The sequence below is a fragment of the Rattus norvegicus genome, chromosome X (genome assembly GCF_021556685.1).
Source record: "Rattus norvegicus strain SHRSP/BbbUtx chromosome X, alternate assembly SHRSP_T2T, whole genome shotgun sequence".
Taxonomy (NCBI): Eukaryota; Metazoa; Chordata; class Mammalia; order Rodentia; family Muridae; genus Rattus; species Rattus norvegicus.
In genome coordinates, this window is record NC_141554.1 from 26,439,914 (window position 1) to 26,452,239 (window position 12,326).

At 39.0% G+C, this 12,326-nt stretch overlaps 1 pseudogene; it reads left to right on the plus strand.

The window, feature by feature from the left end:
* Window positions 1-2,584: 2,584 nt before the first annotated feature.
* Window positions 2,585-3,018, plus strand: LOC147998168 (protein FAM156A/FAM156B-like; annotated as a pseudogene).
* The last annotated feature ends 9,308 nt before the right edge of the window (window positions 3,019-12,326 follow it).

A 12,326-nucleotide genomic window follows, 5' to 3' on the forward strand; every position in this document is an offset into this window, starting at 1 on the left:
GATAGAGGAGCCTTATTTTTTATTATGGCAGCTTGCTATTTTTGTAACATAATGATTTGGTTGAACACAATAAAGTACAGTAGTAACTGATCTCCCCTTCTTCCTGGATGAGTGAGGAGATGATTAAATGTTGATGTCAGCATCCTTGAGCATATTCAGATGAGCTTCTGCTTCTGTTGAAAAGGATGCTGTGTTTGATTGTGGTCCAAAGCTTTGAAGCACTACTTGGCATCTCCTTCCTTGGAGGTCTCACTGTTTAAACATAACAGATTTGATAGCTTGTTGGTAAGGTGAGTTCCAGCTTGTCTCCACTAGGTCATCTTCATGTGAATCCGGTGGTTATATGGTTTTGTTTTAGGGATATTTCATTTTTTAATAACGGTTTTAGCTGACATTCATGGAGAGAATGAATCCTTAGAACTGTGCCACTAGTGAAAGGAAATCCTGTCTAGAGTATGTTTCTTTACAAAGCTGTGTCACACCATCCTTTGGGCCCTCTGCTGGAAAAGTAGAATCAAGTCTCAAATAATGCCTTTTAAATTGTATCCTCTAGTATTATAGATGTAGGACAGTACTGTATCATACCTCTGTGGATGTAAAATACCTTGTACCTGCTTTATGATACGTAGTAGTGACCGTGCTTTATCAGAGCTGTTTTTAATGATGTTGCTCAGAATGTTTTCTTTCCAGATGATGATTGAGAAGCTAATTTTTAAAAAAAAATGTGCCAGGTACCACAAGAGTAAAAAAAAAATTCTAAGTTGGATAAATGAAAATGTATAAGAACTTTTAAAAATTCACACTGGGAATAAAATAAGGAACATCTCAGAGCAGAGAGCATGTTTAGGGATGAAGTTTTGAGAAAATGCTATTTGAACTTTTAAAAAAAATTAAAATTGTTGTTTATTCAAAAAAAAGAAATGACTAAGAACAAAAAAAAAGTTACCTTTTTTCAAACTCCTAATTTTCTACCTAAATCCTAGAGTACACAACATACAGCCCTTGTTTACTTACTCTCCCACAGTTACTGCAATAAATGTGTTTGACTTATAAAACCACTGCATATTGATATTAGATAGATTAAGTGGGTGTTGTTGTTCCCACAATTCAGATTCTATATCCTACAGTTCATAGATTGGCCCAATCAGACCACCTAAATTTTACAAGTGGTTTCAGGGGTTGTTAAATTCTAGTGAATGAAATTCTACATGAGCCTTGTCACTCAGAGATTGAACTGTTCAGTCATGGTCCCAATAAAGCTGATGTCCACACAAAACCTTTCATTCCATTGTTCATAGACCTGTATTCCTATTAGCTAGCCAATTTCTGGAACAGAAGTACCCAGGTGGCAACTGGGCAAAAGAAACAGTGGTACATCAAAATCATGGTATGGAACAGAGCAAAGCAAAGGAGTAGGGCAGAGGTTGGATCTTTTTTTTTTACTAATTGGGGTGTTGGGTAATCAAACTTGAGCCCCCCCCACTCACTGTGCAAGCAATTTGTCCACAAGTTGCATTCCTAACAATGGGTGTTTAGACATATACAGTCAAGTATGGATAACTAAGCACATGGTGAAGAGCAGAAAACGCCAACACCAACTATTTTTATATGACATTCTTGAAATGAAATGATTACAGAAATTGTAAACAATTCTGTATGCTGCGCCAGTCTTACGTACCCTACTGGGTATCATCATAAAAACTAGCAAGAAGCAGAGCTTCCCAATGGGACACATATGACAATTGGTTTAGGTGGTGCTTGCATGCTTTGGCACATAAGATAGAGTCCAAAAACTTCTACATATCCTTTAAACCACTATCTGTGCCCTACTGTTGATGGATTTTATTATTCGAAGGTAAACTATCAGGGGAACTGACTAGATGAAGAAGGTTCTACAAGTTCAGATTCTTCTGTATCTATGTATCTATCTATCTATAATGGTTTTAAAAACAAAAATTTCGATGATTTCTATGGAATCTTCTGCTCCTGAGATTCTCTCTTCTATCTCTTGTATTCTGTCGGTGATGCTTGTATCTACGGCTCCTTGTCTCTTCCTTTGGTTTTCTATATCCAAGGTTGTTTCCCTGTGTTCTTTCTTCATTGCTTCTATTTCCATTTTTAATTCCTTCAACTGTTTGCTTTTGGTTTCCTGGAGTTCTTTCAGGGATTTTTGTGATTCCTCTCTATAGGCTTCTACTTGTTCATTTATCTTTTCCTGCGTTTCTCTAAGGTAGTTCTTCATGTCTTCCTTGAATTCCTTGAATTCAGGGAGGATGCCAAAACTACTATGGAAAAGACATTTGTGGAATGGATTTGAATTGTGATCCAGTGGTATTACTGTCACCAGGTTAGACGTCATTACTCCTCCTGACCATGCTCCCAAAAAGATGTGGTGCTCATGGTCTTGTAGTTTTGGATCTTCCTTCTTATGAGGATGAAAGTGTCAGAGTCATTCTATCTATTCACCAAGAATCTTGTGAAACATCCTTTTGCTATTCTGCTGTAGGCGTATACACATGTGCATAGGTTTTCTAAGAGTGTGTGCAGCATGAGCTATTTTCAATAGACTCTTTTTGTTTCTAATATGTGTTCTTCCATTAGAAAGTTGGAAGTACAGCAAAGTAGAGAGAATTCAAAATCACCTCAAAAGAAACTGAAGATAGTTGTATTCAAGGAAAAGAAACAAATAAGGTTTGTGATACCCTGCAAACCTGATCAGAAAAAGAAAACCTCTTCCCTAGGAGATACAGATGAGGTGGTATTCAGAGGTGAATGCCACTCCTGTAAGAAGTGTGTGGGGAATACATCCAGTGTCTCTGTGTGAACTGGGACAGAAGCAATTTATCAGTCATCCTCCTGGAAAAAGCTAACAAGTGACCTCAGTAACTTGACACTCGGCCTTCATATCACCCAGCCCTGTCTTGTACAACACAACATATCAAACTAGAGAACGAAACACTGTGGCAGCAGAATAGCAAAAGGATGTTTCACAAGATTCTTGGTGAATGGATAGAATGACTCTGACACTTTCATCCTCATGAGAAGGAAGATCCAAAACTACAAGACCATGAGTACCATATCTTTTTAGGAGAATGGTCAGGAGGAGTAATGACGTCTAACCTGGTGACAGTAACACCACTGGATCACAATTAAAATCTATTCCACAAATGTCTTTTCCATAGAAGTTTTGGCATCCTCCCTGAATTCAAGGAATACAAAGAAGACATGAAGAACTACCTTAGAGAAACGCAGGAAAAGATAAATGAACAAGTAGAAGCCTATAGAGAGGAATCACAAAAATCCCTGAAAGAACTCCAGGAAACCAAAAGCAAACAGTTGAAGGAATTAAAAATGGAAATAGAAGCAATGAGGAGAGAACACAGGGAAACAACCATGGATATAGAAAACCAAAGGAAGAGACAAGGAGTCGTAGATACAAGCATCACCGACAGAATACAAGAGATAGAAGAGAGAATCTCAGGAGCAGAAGATTCCATAGAAATCATCGACACAACTGTCAAAGATAATGTCAAACGGAAAAAGCTACTGGTCCAAGACCTACAGGAAATCCAGGACTCAGTGAGAAGATCAAACCTAAAGCATAGAAGTGAGTGAACACTCCCAGCTCAAAGGACCAGTAAATATCTTCAACAAAATCATAGAAGAAAACTTCCCTAACCCAAAGAAAGAGATGCCCATAAACACAAGAAGCCTACAGAACTCCAAATAGATTGGACCAGAAAAGAAACCCCTCTCATCACATAATAGTCAAAACACCAAATGCACAAAATTAAGAAAGAATATTGAAGGCAGTAAGGGAAAAAGGTCAAATAAAATACGAAGGCAGACCTATCAGAATCACACCAGACTTCTCTCCAGAGACTGTGAAAGCCAGAAGATCCAGGACAGGTGTCACACAGGCCCTAAGAGAACACAAATGCCATCCCAGGTTACTGTATCCTGCAAAACTCTCGATTAACATAGATGGAGAAACCAAGATATTCCATGACAAAAACAAATTTACAAAATACCTTTCTACAAATCCAGTGCTACAAAGGATAATAAATGGTAAAGCCCAACATAAGGAGGCAAGCTACACCTTAGAAAAAGCAAGAAACTAATAGTCTTGGCAACAAAACAAAGAGAAGAAAAGCACACAAACGTAATCTCACCTCCAAATATGAATATAACAGGAAGCAATAAGAACTATTCCTTAATATCTCTCAACGTCAATGGTCTCAACTCCCCAATAAAAAGACATAGATTACCAAACTGGATACACTATGAGGACCCTGCATTCTGCTGTCTACAGGAAACACACCTCAGAGACAAAGACAGACACTACCTCAGAGTGAACGGCTGGAAAACCACTTTCCAAGCAAATGGTCAGAAGAAGCAAGCTGGAGTAGCCATTCTAATATCAAATAAAATCGATTTTCAACTAAAACTCATCAAAAAAGAAAAGGAAGGCACTTCATGTTCATCAAAGGTAAAATCCAGCAAGATGAACTCTCAATCCTAAATATCCATGCTCCAAATACAAGGGCACGTGCATACATAAAAGAAACCTTACTAAAGCTCAAAACACACACTGCACCTCACACAATAGTAGTAGGAGATTTCAAGACCCCACTCTCATCAGTGGACAGGTCATGGAAACAGAAATTAAACAGAGCCGTAGGCAGACTAAGAGAAGTCATGAACCAAATGGACTTAACAGATATTTATAGAACATTCTATTCTAAAGCAAACGGATATACATTCTTCTCAGCACCTCAGGGAACTTTCTCCAAAATTGACCATATAATTGGTCATAAAACAGGCCTCAACAGATACAGAAAGATAGAAAGAAAGAATCCCGTGCGTCCGATCAGACCACCATGGGCTGAAGCTGGTCTTCAATAACAATAGGGAAGAATGCCCACATATACATGGAAGTTGAACAATTCTCTACTCAACGATAACCCGGTCAAGGAAGAATTAAAGAAAGAAATTAAAGACTTTTTAGAAATTAATGAAAATGAAGGTACGACATACCCAAACTTATGGGACACAATGAAAGTTTTGCTAAGGGGAAAACTCAGAGCTCTGAGTGCCTGCAGAAAGAAACAAGAGAGAGCATATGTCAGCAGCTTGACAATACACATAAAAGCTCTAGAACAAAAAGAAGCAAATACACCCAGGAGGAGTAGAAGGAAGGAAATAATCAAACTCAGAGCTGAAATCAACCAAGTAGAAACAAAAAGGACCATAGAAAGAATCAACAGAACCAAAAGTTGGTTCTTGGAGAAAATCAACAAGATAGATAAACCTTAGCCAGAATGACGGGACGACACAGAAAGTGTGTACAAATTAACAAAATCAGAAATGAAGAGGGAGACAAAACAACAGATTCAGAGGAAATTCAAAAAATCGTCAGATCCTACTACAAAAGCCTAAATATAACAAGACTTGAAAACATGCAGGAAATGGACAATTTCTTAGACAGATACCAGGTACTGAAGTTAAATCAGGAACAGATAAACCATTTAAACAACCCCATAACACCTAACGAAATAGAAGCAGTCATTAAAGGTCTCCCAACCAAAAAGAAACCAGGTTCAGACAGGTTTAGTGCAGAATTCTATCAGACCATCATAGAAGCCCTCATACCTCTACTATCCAAACTATTCCACAAAATTGAACCAGATGGAGCACTACCGAATTCCTTCTAAGAAGCCACCATTACTCTTATACCTAAACCACACAAAGACCCAACAAACAAAGAGAACTTCAGGACCAATTTTCCTTAGGAATATCGATGCAAAAATACTCAATAAAATTCTGGCAAACAGAATCCAAGAGCACATCAAAACCCTCATCCACCATGATCAAGTAGGCTTCATCCCAGGCATGCAGGGATGGTTTAATATATCAAAAACCATCAACGTAATCCATTATATAAACAAACTGAAAGATAAAAACCACATGATCACTTCCTTTCATTAGATGCTGAGAAAGCATTTGACAAAATACAACACCCCTTCGCTTCATGATGAAAGTCCTGGAAAGAATAGGAATTCAAGGCCCATACCTAAACATAGTAAAAGCCATATACAGCAAACCAGTCGCCAGCATTAAACTAAAAGGAGAGAAACTTGAAGCAATCCCACTAAAATCAGGGCTACCCACTCTCTCCCGACTTATTGAAAATACTTCTTGAAGTTCTAGCCAGAGCGATCAGACAAGAAAAGTAGATCAAGGCTGTACCGATTTGGAAAAGAAGCAGTCAAATATCACTATTTGCAGATGATATGTTAGTATATCTAAGTGATCCCAAAAGTTCCTCCAGAGTACTACTACACCTGAGAAACTACTTCAGCAAAGTGGCTGTGTATAAAAGTAACTCAAATGAATCAATTGCCTTCCTCTACACAAAAGAGAAACAAGCCGAGAAAGACATTAGGGAAAGGACACCCTTCATAATAGAATCAAATAATATAAAATACCTCGGTCTGACTTTAACTAAACAAGTAAAAGATCTGTACAATAAGAATTTCAGATACGGCCTCTGGGAATCGGAAGACATACGGCCTCTGGGAACCGGAAGTTAGGGGCACTGGAGCCGCAGGTCCCCTGAGCTCCAGACACCTCCAAGACATAAAGGGACCAGATCAACAGTTCTCAGCACCCCAATCCTGTGGGAGGGAGAGCTAAACCTTCAGAGAGGGAGACACGCCTGGGGAGCCAAAAGAGACTACACTCTGCCCACATTTCTGACTCCAGAGGAAAACACCTAACGCCATCTGGGACCCCGGTGCACGGGGGCTTCCAGAAACGGCAGCACAGGCCCTCCTGGTAGCCGAACTAACAGAGAGCAAAAAAGCAACCCCCCACGGGCAAACTTGAACTGCTGGACCACAGGTAAGACCGACTTTTCTGCTCCAAGCGACCTGCCTGGTGAACTCAGGACATAGGCCCACAGGAACAGTTGAAGGCCAGTAGACAGGAAAGACTACTCGCCCAAAAGCAGAACACTCTGTTCCCATAACTGGCTGAAAGAAAACAGGAAAATAGGTCTACAGCACTCCTGACACACAGGCCCATAGGACGGTCTAGCCACTGTCAGAATAGCAGAACTAGGTAACACCAGAGAAAACCAGATAGCGAGGGGCAATTGCAGGAACCCAAGCAGCAGAAACCAAGACTACATGGCTCCATCAGAGCCCAATTCTCCCAACAAAGCAAACACTGATATACAAACATACCAGAAAAGCAAGATCTAGATTTGAAATCATATTTCGTCATGATGCTGGAGTACTTCAAAGTAGACATGAAGAACTCCCTTAGAGAAACGCAGGAAAACATAAATGAACAAAAATCCCTGAAAGAACTCCAGGAAACCAAAAGCAAAGAGTTGAAGGAATTAAAAATGGAAATAGAAGCAATGAGGAGAGAACACAGGGAAACAATCCTGGATATAGAAAACCAAAGGAAGAGACAAGGAGCCGTAGATACAAGCATCACCCACAGAATACAAGAGATAGAAGAGAGAATCTCAGGAGCAGAAGATTCCATAGAATTCATCGACACAACTGTCAAAGATAATGTCAAACGGAAAAAGCTACTGGTCCAAGACATACAGGAAATCCAGGACTCAGTGAGAAGATCAAACCTAAGGATAATAGGTATAGAAGCGAGTGAAGACTCCCAGCTCAACGGACAAGTAAATATTTTCAACAAAATCATAGAAAAAAACTTCCCTAACCGAAAGAAAGGGATGCCCATAAACACACAAGAAGACTACAGAACTCCAAATAGATTGGACCAGAAAAGAAATTCCTCTCGTCACATAATAGTCAAAACAACAAATGCACAAAATAAAGAAAGAATATTGAAAGCAGTAAGGGAAAAAGGTCAAATAAAGTACAAAGGCAGACCTATCAGAATCACACGAGATGTCTCTCCAGAGACTGTGAAAGCCAGAAGATACTTGATAGATGTCACACAAGCCCTAAGAGAACACAAATGCCATCCCAGGTTACTGTATCCTGCAAAACTCTCAATTAACATAGATGGAGAAACCAAGATATTCCAGGACAAAACCAAATTTACAAAATACCTTTCTACAAATCCAGTGCTACAAAGGATAATAAATGGTAAACCGCAACATAAGGAGGCAAGCTACACCTTAGAAAAAGCAAGAAACTAATTGTCTTGGCAACAAAACAAAGAGAAGAAAAGCACACAAACGTAATCTCACCTCCAAATATGAATATAACAGGAAGCAATAAGAACTATTCCTTAATATCTCTCAACATCAATGGTCTCAACTCCCCAATAAAGAGACATAGATTACCAAACTGGATACACAATGAGGACCCTGCATTCTGCTGTCTACAGGAAACACACCTCAGAGACAAAGACAGACACTACCTCAGAGTGAACGGCTGGAAAACCACTTTCCAAGCAAATGGTCAGAAGAAGCAAGCTGGAGTAGCCATTCTAATATCAAATAAAATCAATTTCCAACTAAAAGTCATCAAAAAAGATAAGGAAGGACACTTCATATTCATCAAAAGAAAAATCCAACAAGATGTACTCTCAATCCTAAATATCTATGCCCCAAATACAAGGGCACCTACATACGTAAAAGAAACCTTACTAAAGCTCAAAACACACATTGCACCTCACACAATAATAGTAGGAGACTTCAACACCACACTCTCATCAATGGACAGATCATGGAAACAGAAATTAAACAAAGACGTAGACAGACTAAGAGAAGTCATGAGCCGAATGGACTTAACAGATGTTTATAGAACATTCTATCCTAAAGCAAATGGTGTACATTCTTCTCAGCACCTCACTGAACTTTCTCCAAAATTAACCATATAATTGGTCAAAAAATGGGCCTCAACAGGTACAGAAGGATAGAAAGAAAGAATCCCATGCGTGCTATCAGACCACCAGGGCCTAAAACTGGTCTTCAATAATAATAAGGGAATAATGCCCATATATACGTGGAATTTGAACAATGCTCTATTCAACGATAACTCGGTCAAGGAAGAAATAAAGAAAGAAATTAAAGACTTCTTAGAAATTAATGAAAATGAAGGTACAGCATACCCAAACTTATGGCACACAATGAAAGCTGTGCTAAAGGAAAACTGAGAGCTCTGAGTGCCTGCAGAAAGAAACAAGAGAGAGCATATGTCAGCAGCTTGACAACACACATAAAAGCTCTAGAACAAAAAGAAGCAAATACACCCAGGAGGAGTAGAAGGAAGGAAATAATCAAACTCAGAGCTGAAATCAACCAAATAGAAACAAAAAGGACCATAGAACGAATCAACAGAACCAAAAGTTGGTTCTTGGAGAAAATCAACAAGATAGATAAACCCTTAGCCAGACTAAGGATAGGACACAGAGAGTGTGTACAAATTAACAAAATCAGAAATGAAGAGGGAGACATAACTACAGAATCAGAGGAAATTCAAAAAATCATTAGACCCTACTACAAAAGCCTATATTCAACAAAACTTGAAAACATTCAGAAAATGGACAATTTCCTAGACAGATACCAGGTACCAAAGTTAAATCAGGAACAGGTAAACCATTTATACAACCCCATAACACCTAACGAAATAGAAGCAGTCATTAAAGGTCTCCCAACCAAAAAGCAACCAGGTCCAGACAGGTTTTGTGCAGAATTCTATCAGACCTTCATAGAAGCCCTCATACCACTACTATCCAAACTATTCCACAAAATTGAACCAGATGGAGCACTACCAAATTCCTTCTATGAAGCCACAATTACTCTTATACCTAAACCACACAAACACCCAACAAACAAAGAGAACATCAGGACCAATTTTCCTTAGGAATATCCATGCAAAAATACTCAATATAATTCTGGCAAACAGAATCCAAGAGCACATCAAAACCCTCATCCACCATGACCAAGTAGGCTTCATCCCAGGCATGCAGGGATGGTTTAATATATCAAAAACCATCAACGTAATCCATTATATAGACAAACTGAAAGATAAAAACCACATGATCATTTCCTTTCATTAGATGCTGAGAAAGCATTTGACAAAATACAACACCCCTTCCCTTCATGATAAAAGTCCTGGAAAGAATAGGAATTCAAGGCCCATACCTAAACATAGTAAAAGCCATATACAGCAAACCAGTCACTAGAATTAAACTAAATGGAGAGAAACTTGAAGCAATCCCACTAAAATCAGGGACTAGACAAGGCTGCCCACTCTCTCCCTACATATTCAATAAAGTTCTTGAAATTCTAGCCAGAGCAATGAGACAAGAAAGGTAGATCAACGCGATACAGTTTGGAAAAGAAGCAGTCAAAATATTACTATTTGCAGATCATATGTTAGTATATCTAAGTGATCCCAAAAATTCCACCATAGAACTACTAAACCTGAGAAACGACTTCAGCAAAGTGGCTATGTATAAAAGTAACTCAAATGAATCAGTAGCCTTCTCTACACAAAAGAGAAACAAGCCGAGAAAGACATTAGGGAAAGGACACCCTTCATAATAGAATCAAATAATATAAAATACCTCGGTCTGACTTTAACTAAGCAAGTAAAAGATCTGTACAATAAGAAATTCAGATACGGCCTCTGGGAACCAGAAGATAGGGGCACTGGAGCCTCAGGTTCCCTGAGCTCCAGACACCTCCGGGATATGAAGGGACCAGATCAACAGTTCTCAGCACCCCAATCCTGTGGGAGGGAGAGCTAAACCTTCAGAAAGGCAGACACACTTGGGGAGCCAAAAGAGTCTACACTCTGCCCACCTCGGTGTGACTGTAACCAAGCAAATAAACGATCTGTACAATAGGAACTTCAAGCCTCTGAAGAAAGCAATTGAAGAATACCTCAGAAGATGGAAAGATCTCCCATGCTCATGGATTGGCCGGATTAATATAGTAAAAATGGCCATTTTACCAAAAGAGATCTACATATTCAACACAATCCCCATCAAAATAACAACCCAATTCTTCAGAGAGTTAGACAGAATAATTTGCAAATTCATCTGGAATAACAAAATACCCAGGAGAGCTAAAACTATCCTCAACAATAAAAGGACTTCTGGGGGAATCAGTATCCCTTTACACAAGCAGTATTACAGAGCAATAGTGATAAAATCGGCATGGTATTTGTATAGAGACATACAGATAGACCAGTGGAATAGAATTGAAGACCCAGAAATGAACCCACACACCTATGGGCACTTGATTTTTGACAAAGGAGCCAAAACCATCAAATGGAAAAAAGACAGCATTTTCAGCAAATGGTGCTGGTTCAACTGGAGGTCAACATGTAGAAAATGCAGATCTATCCATGCTTATCACGCTGTACAAAGCTTAAGTCCAAGTGAATCAAGGACCTCCACATCAAACCAGGTACACTCAAAATAATAGATGAAAAAGTGGGGAAGCATCTGGGACACATGGGCACTGGAGAAAATTTCCTGAAGAAAACACCATTGGCTTATGCTCTAAGAACAAGAATCAACAAATGGGATCTCATAGAACTGCCAACTTCTGTAAGGCAAAGGACACTGTGGTTAGGACAAAATGGCAACCAACAGATTGGGAAAAGATCTTTACCAATCCTACAACAGATAGAGGGCTTCTATCCAAAGTATACAAAGAACTCATGAAGTTAGACCACAGGGAGACAAATAACCATATTTAAAAATGGTGTTCAGAGCTAAACAAAAATTCACAGTGGAGGAATGTCAAATGGCTGAGAAACACCTAAAGAAATGTTTGACATCTTTAGTTGTAAGGGAAATACAATCAAAACAACCCTGAGATTTCACTTCACACCAGTGAGAATGGCTAAGATCAAAAATTCAGGTGACAGCAAATGCTGGTGAGGATGTGGAGAAAGAGGAACACTCCTCCATTGTTGGTGGGATTGCAGACTGGTACAACAAATCAGTCTGGAGGTTCCTCAGAAAATTGGACATTGAACTACCTGAGGACCCAGCTATACCACTCTTGGGCATATACCAAAAAGATTCTCCAACATATAACAAAGAAACATGCTCCACTATGTTCATAGCAGCCTGATTTATAATAGCCAGAAGCTGGTAAGAACCCAGATGCTGTTCAACAAAGGAATGGATACAGAAAATGTGGTACATCTACACAATGGAATATTACTCAGCTATCAAAAACAATGAATTTATGAAATTCCTAGGCAAATGCATGGAACTGGAAAATATCATCCTGAGTGAGGTAACCCAATCACAGAAAAACACACATGGTATGCACTCATTGATAAGTGGCTATTAGCACAAATGCT